Source organism: Strix aluco, chromosome 1, assembly GCF_031877795.1.
Source record: "Strix aluco isolate bStrAlu1 chromosome 1, bStrAlu1.hap1, whole genome shotgun sequence".
Lineage (NCBI taxonomy): Eukaryota > Metazoa > Chordata > Aves > Strigiformes > Strigidae > Strix > Strix aluco.
In genome coordinates this window covers 3,875,736-3,891,663 of record NC_133931.1, presented here as the reverse complement: position 1 = coordinate 3,891,663, position 15,928 = coordinate 3,875,736, and the positions used below count along the sequence as shown (strand labels likewise).

At 51.7% G+C, this 15,928-nt stretch overlaps 1 protein-coding gene across 2 annotated transcripts in view; it reads right to left on the bottom strand.

The window, feature by feature from the left end:
• Window positions 1-15,928, bottom strand: part of PTP4A3 (protein tyrosine phosphatase 4A3) — a 46,247-nt gene that overhangs the window by 13,481 nt on the left and 16,838 nt on the right. Inside the window, exon 1 of one of the 2 annotated variants that reach the window (XM_074830521.1) lies at window positions 280-374. The exons of the other annotated variant lie outside the window; for it this stretch is intronic. The gene's annotated coding sequence lies outside the window, so the exon portion shown is untranslated. Of the gene's footprint in view, window positions 1-279; window positions 375-15,928 lie in introns of those variants that run through there. 2 annotated transcript variants of the gene reach the window in all.

The window sequence follows — 15,928 nt, the reverse complement described above, 5'->3', positions numbered from 1 at the left end:
ACTGCTTCTCATACAAACATCCCTGACCACGCTCATCTTCGCAGGAGACTGTAGATTAGAAAGTGAGGTGGTATTTAAAGAAAAAGCTGAAATATCATCCAAAATATTACTGGAAAGCCAGGGGGGCAACTAACATTTACCCCGCAAAAGGAAAACAAACATAGCAGGGAAGGAGTCTGCTGTCATGCCACCCATCATCAGCACCCAGCTGGTGTATTTAAGCTCCCAAGCCACGCCAGCTGACCCTCCTAGCACCCATCCTGTCCCCCCAGACCTCACCTTTGTGTCCTCGAAACGCACAGCGAATATTTCTGCCCCAAATGCAGCGCTCTGCCCAAAACCAGCTGCTGCTGCCCCTAATCGGCCACATGCTCCCGGCGCTGCTGGAGCGGCTAATGTTCACCAAATGCACCTCTAATGCTCTTAGGCAAACTAAGCCGCCCGCAAATGAGCTTTCTTGGGGAGGGGGGGTGCAGAGGAGGGGGTTGTGGGTGTGCAGTTTTGCCAGTGTTAGTGATGGATGTGTCTCCCTGCTCGCTCATCTGCGTCCCCATCGCTGCCAGCACATCGCTCCCTATGAAGTACCCTGGCCTTGCAACCTGGGGCATCTTTGCAATGGGAAGAATTAAAAAAGAAAATCGATTCCCACTGTGGAAGTGCCAAAACCCAAGAAAGGATGGCCCAGGGGGAAGGCAAGGGTGCTGCCAGTCCCTCTCGGAGATGAGGGAAATGCAGCACTTCCCAGGGTTGTTACCCGCCGGACTCTTGTTTTGAAGCTGGTCCCTTCCCTGGGTCAGCAGCTGCTTAGCGCCACACGGCCGGAGCCTCAAAATAGACCATAAGCACATAAGTAACCCGAGCTGGGCCAGCATGCAACCCCTCACCTCTCCTCCTGATGCCCCAGAGCCCAGAAAATTCCCCCTCCGGGTTGTTTTATCCTGATGCAACAAGACAAGGTGGGAGTAGGGAGGTGCACTGAGCACTGACCAGCTCATCACACCAGCTGGATGCTGTTGCTGGGCTCCTCCATGTTTGAGCAACATTTACAACCTTCACCAGCAGTCCCCAAGAATGAAAAAATCAAATAGCAAAAATTCAAATAGCAAAGGGGAAAAAAAGCCAGGCAAGTTGGCAAGGGGATGTGTGGCAAGGGGACATGGGGCCGCTCTCTTAAACGTGCCCAGCTTGGCTGCTAAAATCATGGACTTTCCTGCTGGCAGGGCACTAATTATTTATTATTGGCAGCACGTGCGAGCCCTGGTGCACACTGAATCTCCATGCCCGTGGTTTTACAGCCGAGATTTTGGAAAGGAGCTTAGAGGGGGCTAGGTGCTGGAAAAGGGCCAAAACTCAAGGGGATTCCAGCACTGAGCCCTCCCCAGCTCCTCTGCAGACCCTTGTATGTTCCTGTCCCCCTGAGTTGCCCCAAACTCCCTTGCAAATCATGTCTCATCGCTCCTGACTTTTTTTTTTTTCCCCCCATAAAAACATCAGGTAATGCTACCCCAGAGACCTGCAAGGATGCTCTGCGAAGGGACATCCCAGGGGGGAATTTCCAGCCCTCATTGAGAAAATCAGATTTTACCACCCAATGGAGCCTGGAAGCTTGGCTGAGGGATGGGAGCGAGGCGAGAGCAGCCTCACAGCAGCATTTTGGGTCTGATTCAGAGTAGCTCCGGCCCCAGGTGATGCTGACCACCCCCGCCCCAGGGCAGCTCACCCTCCCCAGCTGGACCATGGCAGCTGGGACCTTTGCTCAAAGCTTGCAATGTTCCTGCAAGATGGAATGAGAAACCTGCTCTCCCCCTGGGCTTGATATGCTTTTCCAGAGGCGTCCCCACCCACCTCTTTGCTTGTGGGGTCTGCTCACCCCTGAGATGAGCTCACCATGGCTGGGCAACAAATGGTATTCCTGGAGGATAATTTTGGGCTGGTTTTGGCTATGTGGCTCCTACAGGTCCAGCCACTGAGATGCAGGCCAGTATGGCCACGAAAAGAGCCAGCAACCCAGCGAGTGAAAGAAAAACCTGCTAGCAACCTCCTCAGAAAGCTTCTTCCTTCCTTCTTTATTCACTTTAAGGAAAAAAGAGGTTAAAACCCTCTAAAGGGGTGGGAGGTGGGAGGGATGGGCAGCCACACATGCCTGCTCAAAGAGAAGAGCTGTTGGAAAGCAGGTATTGCCTCAAATCATCCCTTTGCAAACCCAGTTTCTCTGAAGTGAAGGACCTGAGGATCTTCTGCTTTTAACGCCTTCAGCTCTTGGCTTTTTCAGCTTCAACCATGTTTAACGACATCATTCCTTCTGCCCCTTTGGGCTCGATGCACTAGCATGAGAGGTGCTTGCAGTGCACAATGAAAAGCAGCAAAAAATAACTTTTTCCCCTCCAAACAACCTCATACCCCGTTTTAACTGGCCGTAGGGTCATATTAATACAAACTGTGCCCATGTTTAACCGTGTCCTGGATTAAAGCCACCCGCTGAGCAACCCTGCGGGACTGTGAGCCACTGTGAGCACCACCACCAGCATCGCACGCCGGGAGCGCTGCTTGCTCCCCATCGTCATCTGACACACGGTTCATGCTCCATTGGCACTTTGGATCCCATATAATTTTTTATTGGCTTGGGTGTGTTCGCTGCCAGTAACGGAGGTTCACTGGGAACTGCCTGTGTACGAGAACAGCGACTTTCCCACAAGGTCTCCTCTGCAGTGGAAGCATTTCAAGTATTTTGGCAATTGCACGTCCCGGCAATTCAGCCCCGAAGCCCATAAATCCCTAATGGATATTCAATCACAAATCATCCCCAGCTTTAGAGGCTGTGATGCTGATCACCATATTAAGCATGGCAGAACAATGTGGAAAAGGGTATTTCGGCTAGTATTAATAACCTGCCAAGTGATAAACATCCTTTTGACTTGAGTGCTACAGGGGATTGAGTGCACCTGAGGACACAGTAGGAAGCCCTGGATGAGGATGCTCAGCAGTGCAGGGCTGGTATTTCAGGCTCAAACCCATCAGTGTGAAGCCTGGTGAAGGAAATCCAGCATGGAAGAGCTGGGTACCCTGCTGCCACCATCCCCCTGCCATGCCCAAGGCCAGGGAGGGGTGGGGACCACCTCCCCACAACGTGCCTATCACCACCACCCCAACACCTGCAAGCTCATCTCAAAGCTTCTCCGGTAACACTTGCCTTTGAATTTCCACAAGTATTAATGCAACATTATGAGCTTCTTCCTTGCAAAGCCCCCAAAAGACACACATACCATGCAAGTCACAACAATGTTTTTCACCGTGATTGTGGAAATTTCTGGTTCTTCCACAAGAAGTTTTGCAGTCAAGAGCCCGACAAGGATGCAGGGCGAAGGCACTCTGGTGTGACAAGAGAGTGATGGAGGATGCTAGTCTTGGGGATGGAGACCACCGAGCCATCACCTCCCTGCCTACACCCCAAAGTGGAGGGGATCACCGGGCTCTCCTAATGATTCCTCTGCAGCACGGCAGCTCCGTTACACATACCCTGGCCTCATCCCAGCCGTCCAAGGACAGAGCCTGCAACAGCACGGATGAGGCTACTCTTCCTCCCGGCACATTCATGCAAAATAAAGGCCAGGTCTTCTTCACTGCAGTTAATGAAAGGGCTTGGCTGGAGCAGTGAGCAGATGCCAGACCTGACGGCTATACTGCTGGTACTCGGGCTAGCGGGACGCAGCTTGTGAAGTCAGGTTTTCCTAAACACAGCAGCTCCCAAAGCAAAGGAAAAGGAAGCTTGCAGAGCCAAATTGTCGCTCCATGTGGGCTTTAGCAGCGGGACTTGGAACAAAGGCTCTTACTCACCCAAACAATATGTATCTTACCCGTATATAAATATAGCTATCTCCTGAGTGAGCACATCTCACGTTCAAAGTTCACCTTCAGAAAAATCTAACAAAACAACCATCTGTGTTACATTTGCTTGACCTCTCTCCTGGTTTCAGCCCACGCAGCAAGACACCGGCCAGCTCTTCCCCCTGATGGCTACTCAAGTCCTACTCCCCCTGCTCCCAACCCCACAACAAATATTTCCATCACCCTGAAAACTAGTAGTCCCAGTTATTACCACGTAGCAGTTGTGCACACACCTAATACCATTGCCATGTCTGACCACAGCAAGCAGGTCCACGAGGCTTGCTTGCACACGTGGGGAGGCCCACCAGCACCACCACTGCTGTCACCACCGCCACCAGCATGAGCACCACCACTGCCACCAGCACCACTGCCAGGAAGGACAGGTCCCAGGACACAGAGAGCCACAGTGCCGTCCCCAGCCTGCGACCGCAGCCGGGACCCGGCCAGAGGAAAGCCAACACACTGAGATTTCCTCCGGCTGCGTCCGTGCGGAAGGAAACAGGAAAGGTCCAGGAGAGCGATGGAAACAAAACACGCCGCAGGAGCTGGTGTCTGGAGGTGAGAGGTGTAAGCGGCCACCAGCACGTCCTGCTCCAGGTGCAGAGCTGGAAAGAGCAGACAGGGATGCCCTGGAAAAGCCGTGCCGGGTACGGTGGGAGGTGGTGGTGGCTACGGTGTATCTGCTGCTGGGAGCAGAGCAGCGCCCAGTACTGTCTGCTGGGGAAGCATTGTAGGGTTTTTCCTCCAAGGGGTTATTTTTTTGTTTGTTTCTTTTGCCGCAGGGGATGTTTTCTGAGCAAAATGTCGAGAAGGATTAAGATTGCATGGGTGCAGAGCAAGAGCAACGGAGAGCTCTCAGCAGACCGCCAAAATGCACCTGCAAGATAAACCAGGTCGTGCATCTTCTGCCACATCCTTTCTGGTGTGTGGTAAACGCTGGCTAACGCATAAATTGGCAGAAAAGAGCCATATGGCCCCTGGTTTTATAGCTCCGGTCAGCTTTAAGGAGTTTGGTGGTATTTGGGCAGTGGGGAAAGACGCTGGCATGATGTTGGCATGGAGATTTGCAAGCAGGAGGCACTCAGGAAAGAGGGAGGAATGGGGGAGATGAGGCAGAGAGCCAGAAAGACGGATAGAAAGACAAGTACAGTCTTCCCAGCACTGTGCAAAATGGGAATGCACCGGAGGCCCTGGTAACATGATTGCCCCCTTTTTATCTTTTATTTGTACCTTTTTTCTTTGAAGAGAGGCTGAGGTGCAGTGTGGAAAGTGCCTAAAACAGCCCTGTGGAAGTTGGTTTTCCCTCTTGCCCGCTTTGGTGCCGGTCCACAACCCCGATGGGACATGGACCCTGTGCTGACACAAGGATGCCTGTGATGGCCACCGGTGCCAGGGCTGCCTCTCCGGTCCAGTGCTCGTGGGGCAATGCCGTGGAGGAAATGCAAGATGCTCCAGGCACCCCCTGAACAGCCCTTTAGCTGCAATTTCAGGTCTTCCCCTCATATGCAACCCCCAAGCAGCTCGAATTCAAGGTGTGCACAGATCGCATTTTTTTTTTAACCTAACTCCTTCTTGCACTGTAAGAGATTCAGCCACCAGAATAAGCTCATAAAAAACACAAAAAGGCACCAAACGTTCAGCACAGGGAGGAAAAGGACCCTCCCCAGCCAAACACAGTCCCCCACCCATTCCTCCCACCCTGTCCCCAGCAGCGGACAACTCACAGGCAGCCGGCAGCGGCCCCGCTCACAGAGAGATCCTGGTTTTATGATCCGGGATATCCCCTCTGCCGCCTTCCCCCAGCAGCCACGAGGAGCTCGCAGCCGTGGTGCCGACGTCAGAAGCTTTTCCTGGCTTGGATTTGAAGGGAAAGGAGGAAAAAAAAAAAAAAGAGGGGGGTGGAAGAGAGGCCAACTCCACGGGGAGAAATAATAGCAGGCTTTGGGCTGGCTGCCTCCCAAATCTGCAGAGGGTGTGCCCCAGAGGGGGTTTTTTGAGGGGGTGAAAGCCTCGGTCGTTTGGGGACGGCCAGTCCCCACGCTCTGGTGCCCAACGCACAGGGAAGTCAGGCACCCCAAATACTGGGGGTCAGCTCGCCCCTATCCTTCAGGGATTTCTTTTAGCCAGAGGAATCAGGAAAGAAAAGCAATTCTGCATCTGATGGGGCATTTCTAGGCTTCCTGCCTTGCTCAAAAGCATCCTTGGAAAGAATAAAATCCCAAAGCAGCATTCTCACCCCAAAACACACATAGGGGGGTCAACTGAGCCCAGTGGTCCCCCCCAACAACTGCCACCACCACGTGCCTCTCCCACCCCGAATCTCTGGCTCAACCGAACATCTGTTCATCTTTTCTTGTGGTTTCTCGCACCATTTTAAGAGAATTTAATACTCAGGGCAGGTGTCTGAATGGCAAAATGCAGGGCAGGGTGTGTGGGGGATGCTTCTTATGGGGGATGCACAAGGAGCATGGGCAGTGGCAGCTCCCGGGGAAGGGCATGGGGGGGCTGTTGTCACCTCCCTTTCAAAGTACAGTTTGAGCCTGTGCCGGGGAGGCTATTTCTGGGAGAGGTGCAGCCTGTATTTAGTTTTTCCACTGCCTCCCCCAGTACTGGTGTTTTGGCCCCTGGTCTTCAACTGCCCCTTTTTCCACCGGACCTGAACTTTGTTATTTCACATGTCCCCAGTGAGTGGTGGCATCCCGATGTGAAGATGTCCCTATGCCATGGGGTCCTACCTCCTCGTCAAACAAACAGCAGCCCTGACCAAAGGGCACTGCCAGCCTTCTCTGCGTCATCGCCGTGTCTTGCACAACTCCCAACGCCAACCGCCTGCGGTGGCTTTGATGGACAATTGCTGACAAAGAAGGGGGCTCGAGGGGACTCAGTCTATCTAGCGGGTGGATTTCGATCTGCATAGTGTTGAAAGTACTCCCTGCTCCATGACATGCTGGGGATGGCAACACAGGAGAGAAGAAAACATGCTCTGGCTGTGATGAGCTCCATGGAAAGGTCTTCTCTGGTGGCATCAAGCTATATCCAGCATTGATCAGAGAAGCCAAGCTCTGGAGAAAGGCAAGTCTTCCACAGCAATGGCACCAGGTTGAGATGTGGTTTGTGGGTCCCTGAGCTTCCTTCACAATCCACACCCTGAGCTCTGAGGGGCTGTCTTCCCAAACCACCTCACCTTTGCTCCCCATTTCACCCCATGGAGACAGAGCCACACATATTGTGATGGGCTGCTGGGGTGTGGCAACACCGCTGTCCCTCTCCCTCGTAGTGGCCACTGAAGCACTTTTGAAGGCAGCCACCAGCCCATGCTCCTCCTTGTCCTCACCAGCCCTGACCACTGTCACCCCCCATCAGAAAGCACCCCTTGAAAAAGCCCTTCCAGGGCTGTCCCCTTTCCAGCAGGATGGGGCAGAGATGCTGCATGCAGGTAGTAAGTGCTCCCCTGGGGCTACTAATAATATGGAAAGACACCGGGGGAAACATGATGGGTGTCAGCCAGGATAATTAAAAGCCGTGGAGCAAGCAAAGGGAGATGGGAAAATGCCCTGCTCCTGCACGGGATGCTGTAAGGTCTGGCAGTGCCCAGCCATGCTGCAGACCCCTGGCATGCCAAGCTCCTGTCTTACCCGAGCCCAGGTCCTGCAGAGGTTTTCCCTGTAACCCCCTTCCAGAAACCTCCTTAGCTCCAGCAAAGTCACAGCAGAGCTCCCTGGTTGCTGTGGGACCACTGCACTGCAAAGGCAGCATGTCAGCAAAATTCTGGGGATAAAAGCAGGTACCTCCAGGCTGCCAGTTTCAGATGCACGGCTTTTGGCACGGCCTGATCCTGTACCCTCTCCTACCCTGTACCTGGTCACTGCCAGCAACAGGGACAAAACCCTTTGGTCTGAGCCGCAGCCACTCTTGCACAAAATCCCAGCACCAAGGGACACTGTGCTGGCAGTTGCCAAGAGGTGTCCCCACCTGCAGGAGCTTGCAGAACAAATAAAGGTGGTTTTCTTTCAAATAAAAGACCAAAGGGGACGGAACGCCAAAAATTGCAGCTGTTCTTGCTGGCAGGGCATCGGTGTCTCTGCTTGCTGTGCAGAGCCTGCCTGTTGCTGAGCCCAGGCATGTAAAGCATTGCCCCTCATCCTTGGCCCAATTTACACCCTATCAACATGGGAGATGGGGGAACAAACTGGAAGGAGAAGGGAAGATTGAGCATCACTTCAGAGAAAGAACGTTGAGCCAGTGCAGAGACTTTTTGCTGTGGCCTGTAGTGATAGGACAAGGAGGCAACGGTTTTAAACTAAGAGGGTAAATTTAGATCGGACATAAGGAAGAAATTCTTTAAGGTGAAGGTGATGAGACACTGGAACAGGTTGCCCAGAGAAGCTGTGCCCTCCCTTGGCAGTGTTCAAGGCCAGGTTGGATGGGGCTTTGAGCAACCTGGGCTAGTGGAAGGTGTCCCTGCCCACGGCAGGGGGGTTGGGACTTGATGATCTTTAAGGTCCCTTCCAACCAAACCATTCTGTGATTCTATGATTTCCAGCAGTGGCTTTATAAAAGCCAGAAAACGCCCTGGCATCTCAGAAAGAGAAACTGCAATGATCTGCATCAGCAAAAAACCTGCTCCAAACTGGAGATGTTTGGATGCTGCCATGGGATTCCGCTACTCGCTCCTCTCCCCATCCCAGCAGGGAAAGCAAGGAGATGGTTGTGCAGCACAGCCCAGCTGGCTGCGATGGACCGTGCCCAGGTGATTTTGGAGAGCACTGAAGGAGAAGGACTGTGTCCTCAGGGGAATGGCAGGTAGAGGAGGAAACCCATCCTGCCTACAGTGCTGCTGTGGAGCATCACGTGAACACTGCAACAAGCAGGGATGCCACGTCCCGTGGAACGGTGCACCCAGGAAAAGCAAATCCAACAGTGGGACACTGCAACCTCAAAGCACCTTTCCAGACTGATACTGTTCTTGGAACAACGTGGAGGTGAAGGGGCCATCGCACAGCGCTTTTCAGGCTGGAGGAGCCCACAGTCGGCAACGTCACGCTGCTTCTCCCCGGAAACGCCAAAAGGTTTGCAAGAGATTGTCTGACTGCTCAAGAAATGCCCAGGAACACTTACTCATCAGCACACCTTGGTTTTGACTTTCTTTCATCAAGGTATTTGCATAAAAACGGTGCTGCCTTTAGGGAAATGCAAATTCCCTGCAGAAAGGGAAGCATTTGAACGTGCTGGCTGCTCAGACGCGCCAGGCAGGGAAGCAATGCTTTTATCACCTGAAAATTAAATAAAGGCTGAGATGTGAAGCCTCCCCACCCTGCTCAGCAGGAAAACTTCCCCAGCTCCTACAGCCGGATCCAGCAGGGATGGGACAGGCAGGACGCGGCGTTTCATCCGTGCTCTGTACATCCTCCCCGGCCCCAGGGGTAAGCTTTAATGGCCTGGAGACACGCAAGCTGCTCTGGCTCTGCTCAGCTCCCCATCCCCGGGTGGTTTCAGAGGCATTTTGACACCCTGGCGTGGGTGGCATTTCCCGGCCACCCTTGCTGCACTGGTGCAGGCTCTAATCAAGTTGAAAGCAAATGAGTTTCCCTGGATAAATTAAGCTGCAACCCCAAATTCATCATTTATGATGAAGCCAGCAGCCAGCTACTAAAGATAATAAATTTTGGGGGATGCACATGCATATGCTCTGCCTTTCAGTGAGAGGAATGGCAAAGGAGGTGAATGAAAAAGCAACCCTAATAACAAGCAAAAAGCCAAAGCTGCTGTGTAGGGGAAAATCCAGGCTGCCCCACCACCATCCTTACTCCTCTCTGGACCCACTGCACTCACCAGGCACCACCGATCCCTTCCCTGGATTCCTTGCTAAGGCGGCACTGGGCACTCCTGCACGTATGGGCTCTGTAGGGGAGCCATGCGACCTACCCTGGGTGTTCCCGGTCTGCCAGAAACAGAGGTCATCAGGAGCAGCTCAAGTGACTGGGTTAAATACTTGCTTTGATATCCGGCCAGAGTGGTCCCTGCCTCTCTGCTCCTAGGGGCACACAAGATGGTTTCAGCCTGGGGAGAGACGCTGACAGCCATTCCCAATCCTGCCTGTCACGGGCGTACTCCAAGGGAGAGTTTTTCTCCATCTCCTCTTCATGCTGCTTCCTAAAGAGCCAGGCTGCAGTGAACAGAAAATGCAACATCGAGGGAAATCTATGGAGACCTTGCAGGAGTGCAGAAACTCCCAGTGCTGACTTAGGGCTGGATCAATTCCACCATTACAAGCTCTCGTGGTACAGAGAAGCAGCTAAATGAGGGCATTCCGATTAATATACCTGGCTCCATGCTGAAATCTCTACTATCTTTGCAGAAAAAACACACTACAGTGCCCTACGGGAGGTGTGCACAGAGTACTCACAGCAGCCAGCACACAGGACGTTTTGCTGTTTTACAAATAATTTAAATTTGGCCTCGCACATGGCAACCAACAGCAAACCCAGCCCCGGGACGGGCTGTCTTACTGCAGTCCAGCGCGAGGGAGCAGAGACAAGGGGCACCAAAGATGTCCCCTCTGGCCACGGGGCACAAGGCTCATCTGCTCCAGTGCAGTCAGTGGCCACCCAGCTTGGCTCAGCTCTGCCCGCACGAGAGCATTGAGATGTCAACAGCCGTCTTGGTGAAGACACCTGGGAGCTGATCTCACTTTGGGGGAATTATTAAAAAAAAAATAATTTTTTTTTTCTGCTTCATCCATTCCCAGCCCATCTCCCTGAAAACAGGCAGCTGTACTGGCATGGCACTGTGGGCTGCATGGGGACAGGGATGAGCAGCCAAGGGCTGCTAAATGAGCACTGTAATTAAACACCAAGGCATGGTGTGAAACTCCCCTGCACGTTCCCAGGTGGGAATTTCCCCGGTATTTTCTTTTATCAGTTGGTCAATAGAACACCCCCGCCCCATTTCCAGATCTACAGTAAGTGTCATTCATCAAACTGATGGAGGACATCCTCTCCGCTGTCATTAGCACGCCCTGGGCAGGCATTTACTAGAAACACAGCAGAAGGACTTCCCTCCAGCTCTACTTGTGTGCTGTATTTGCTCCAACTGATGGTGGCACCTGAAGGACTTTGGGGACCTCACCAAGAGGTTTCCCTGCAGGGTCTGGAAATGCCGACCGACCTCTCCGGTGAAGCTGGACCTGCAGCCACCAGCATCTGGATGGATGCACCCATGATGCCTTCACCTAACTCAACCGCAGAGGGGCACCTGCCCTAAATCTGCTTCCAGGAGACCGGGGCAGTGCCCAAGTCTTGCACAGGGGTAGGAATAGGAGATTTTGGTTAACGCCAGGGAGCTCACCCGCTTCACTGGCACAACTGCAGGCAGGAGCTGGGCAGAAGCATCACTGTGGGCACTGCTGCCTCCAAAGCTGGTGACAGCATAACCAACTCCTCAGCAGCAGCACATCCTGGCCGTCCTCCCGGCTTACAGCCACAGCTCCAAGGACGAGGATGATTCCCAGCAGCTGGGACCATGGGTGCATCCCTTTGATGTCAGGGAGCTGATAAAACCCTGGTCCTTGACCTGTCCACTTCAATAAAACAAACAAGGGCTCAACGAAATCTCCGCTAACTTTAGCAGATGCCAATTTTAGCAGCTCGCGGGAGGAACTGCTGCCCAGCTGTGTGCATGACGCCTCTTCTGCATTTTTATCCCTAGCAGAGCTTCAGGCGTATATTCTTATTTTCTTAATGCCTGAAGACAGTTCTGGGGAATATACAGCCATTTTGAGAAAGAGAAAAGAAATCAGTATTTTAAAGGGAAACAGAGGGAAAAAAGCCTTATTCTGGAACACCATCTGCAACAATCCCCACAGTACTAAGATTTGCTGACAAAAACTGTACCCACATGTGGGACATCCCAATTCTAACCCCCACCCCAAAGCTGTGCCATGAAATAGCAAAGCTGGGCCATGGGCTGCCCCGCTGTCCCCCGTTCACTGCCAGCCTGGGCTTGTTATCTCAGGATGAAATGAGTAAGCTTACATGGATGTCCTGTGCAAAATCTTTCTGCACATTTGCCATGATTGAGATGGGCTTAAAAAGTGGTATTTTTTTCAACTTTCATTTTTGGAAGTGATTTATCATGCCCCTACATTTTAGCAAAGAGCAGTAAAGGGATGGAGGATGCTTGAGAGCAGCTCTGGGATCCACAGCAAGATAACTTCGTGTAAAATTAAGCCAGCTTTTTAAAATACAAAATTTTGAGTCAAACTTTTAGTCTCCAAATCACGCCTTTTTCAATGAGTTCATTTTCAGGAAGCTGTCCCATACACTCGCCTTCAAAAATGTTTGTCTCTGGCTTGCGTCCATTAAACCAGATAATTGGGAGTTTATAAGTTCATAACTTGAACTGAAGTCAGAAAGTTTCGTCTTTCATTTTCCAGAAGTGATTCACAGCCAGCCTGGCCCGAAACGTGGGCTTGCTTCAAGTTCGCTGTCATTTCAGGGTTCATTTGCAGTTTGAAGCAATGCTCTGCTCCTGCCTGAAGTCTCCTGCGCTCTCGTCCCAGCTCAGTACTGGTATGTACCCGCACGGCTTGTATCTGCACTCCCCAGTGCCTGCATGGACCCACCTTGTTGACCTTGATTGAAAGAAATGCCCCTGGATTTGCTTCTTTGCTAGAAATTCAGAGGGATGTCAAACAAAGATTTTGGTCCTATGGCTAGATACTGTGGGCTGCCGCATGCCCAAGCAATCACCCTTGATGCTGAGCGCAGGCAGCAGAGCCGGGGCACACGACTTGGACTTTTATTTTTATCTCTGAAGTGGACATTTGAGCTTTCCCAAATTGAGCTTTTTCCCTCTGCTACACCAGCACAAGAATTCAAGCTTCCTTATTTCACTGAACCCGGCTGTATTTCTGGTCTGCAAAGTCAACAAGAAGAGCAGCCAGCTTTTTGGCTCCCTTGGAAACTTTGCAGTCCAAGAAAATCAGACGAAACATTTGAATACGCTCAAGCTTGTTCGTCAACAGTCTGATTTCTTAGGGACCTGACCCTGCGTTCAGGCCGACCGATGCTGCACCGACAGCAATATTTTTGGGTCCTGTGTGAAATACTCCTGCAATGGCCCTGCTGCCAAGTCTTGCAAAAGTTCCCAGGCTGAGGGGCTGCCACTGGATGTGAGGAAGAAGCATCCATCGCAAGGTTCATGAGTGTTGCTGCAACATCTCAGGTCACCAGGGGAGGGTCAGAAGCGGGGAGAGACATGCACCACGTTAAATACAACTCAATAAAAGCACCAAAATGCATACAGGCGAGTGCCTGACATTTCACATCGACTGTCACAGAAGGGTTGAGGTTGGAAGGGACCACCTTCAACCTCCCCAACTGATGAAGCATCACCACGGGCATCTCACCATTGATGCTTGGCACTTCATGGACACCCTGCAGATGAGACAGTCACCACACTCACACGTCCCCGACATGCCTTGATGGACAGATGAAATTCCTGGTCCTGGACACTTGGATTGTGCTTCTCTCAGGGAATTTAGCATCTAAAGTACATGTCTAGTATTAAAGGATATAATTTCCTCTCTCTTTGCCTTGCCCAAGGTCACTGAAGGACATGGACCCACACATCCCAGCCCATTCTGGAGACACAGATCTCCCTTCCCAGATGCCCACGCTCAGCTCCAAACAGCACCAAACTCTTCCCTTGGGGTCCTTCACGCAAAGGGAAAAGCACCCCTCAACCCCAAAACGTGGTCATCACCCTGAATCCTCCAAGGAGGCTTGTCTGCAAAGCCTGTCCAAGGCGCGGAGCCGGCTGTGGCCTGGGGATGAGGCATCTGGCTGAGCCCGCAAGGTGGAAAGTTCAAGTGGCTGCTGTTTATTTGGCTTTGCAGAGAGCAGTCGCCCAGCCTGAACGTAGGCCAAGCACCTTCCCATCACAGGAAGCGCCGCGGGAGTCTTTAAATAACCACCAGTGGTCAGGGCTTTGGTTTACAGCTTTGCTGGATGGAAAACCATCCCTCACACCATGTCTGCTTCAGCTCTTTCCTGGGTATAAATGGCATTTGCTCACCTAGGTCTTCATGTTCATACCCACCAGGTGCACGTGCCTCATGGAAGCTTGCTAGAAGCAGAAAAATATCTCTGAGCATAGGCATAAAAACACATGCGGGCTTTCCGTCTCTTGTGCAAGATGAATTGCACGTTCTACAGTCAAAGCTCCTCTCTGCTTTCGTGTAAATTAGCGGCTCCTTGGGGTTCTCCTCACCCTCCCCATCTTGCCATTAAGGTCCATATGTAACATCTCATCATGCTTCGGCACTGACCTGCAGCCTTTCAGCACCACCATAAGGTGCTTCTCACCTTCCTGCCACTGGGCTGGTGTGCTGCCAGTTCATATGGTTAAAACCACGAATAAAGAATAAAATCCTTCCCCTGGGGAAGCAGAAAATGCCAAGATCTTCCCCAAAATGCTTTCTCATGTATTTCCCTGAGGGACTTGAAAACAGAAACCTTGCCAAGAACCTGGACTGAATGGGTCACCCAGTAAATCCTGCTTTACCGATGGAAAGTTCCCAAATGCTGTTTGCTGGGAAGCCTGGCTAGTCTGGGATTTTGGCAGTGCAAGCTTGCCAGGAGTCTGGGGGATAGAAATGAGGTTTTTTTACCTATAGCTGTCATTAACAGATTAACCTAAAATGATGGCTGGCAAGAGGAAGCTCCGTAAACAAGCAAAATAGCTTTTTACAGTCGGAAAACAAGACCTTGCCCTGACCTCCTCTTGGGCAGATTCACTGGCGCACAGCAAACCAGTATTTTATTTTAAACTGCGCTTGTAAAAAGTAAAAAAAAGCTGCTTCCTTGACACTTAAGTCAGGTAAGGACACAGCGGGCTATTCTGCCTTATAAATAAGCCTGCTCTTGTATACACATGCATTTTAAAATAAGCTTTTGAAATGTAAACACACAGGCTTTTACAAAAAATAATTCAGTCTCGCTGAAACCATTTAATCGGGGCTGAGCCAGGCTTCCTTTGCCGCTTCAGAAATCTGCGCAGGGGCTGCTACCTTAGACCCAAGAAACCCCGTAGAGATGGATATAACACTCTCACAAACATGCAATTCCATTTCCAATTTTTGCAGCCCTCCTAGCCCTTGAAGGGGCATTTAAAAAAATCAAAAAGGAGCAAAATCTGGTATTTTTCCTACACACCACCCCTGGAGCTGCATTTCTGCCTTGGTTTCGAAGCATGACGTTATAGGTAGGAGAGGTTAAGGTGGGAAGGGTTTCTTCCAACCCAGGTGTGAGCACTTTCCATGCTGCCTACCTTCTTTGCACCGTTGAGACTGCTAATTTTAATGTTTGTCCCTGTCCTCTATGCCCCAGGAGAGGAGCCAACCACCAGGAAATCTGGGCTCTAAAAATAAAACACAGTCTTGGCTTTGGAGGGGCAGGTGCATGGGGAGAAACTATTTTTAACACCATGCAAGAGGGTATGCTGGGACCCCTCTGAGCAGGGCTTGCCTGAGTTTAGTAGATTTATTTGGAGGCGGTAGAGGGGTCTGACTGGTGGTTAATCCTGGTGCTGGGTGCTCAGGGCCGGGGGAGCGGACATCAAAGCATTCCTGCATGTTCTGGGGAAACGGGAAAGGCGGCAGACAGCGGCTCTGTCTCCTCCCTGCACGGCTGCTGGGGCAACAGGCGGCACAGACCTGACACTTGCAGCTCCCCATGACCCAGGGAAGCTGTTGAGATGTCTGAGCAAACTCCTGGGGCTGGATCTTCCCGCTTGATTTGTTGGGTTTCCATCCTGCCACAAGCGCAAGCCAGGTAAACCATGAGGAAAGGAGCTGGGGATGCCCAATGGGCAATAATATGACCCCAGTGGAGACCCATCACTGCCACCAGCCAGAGAAGGTGTGTGTGACTTTCTTCCACACCAGCTAGACCCAGACAAGCATCCTTCAGGCTTTGCACTTTGTTCCTTCTTTAATTAACAGAGAGCGAAAGGGCAGTGGGCATGTCTGTGGAGCAAACCA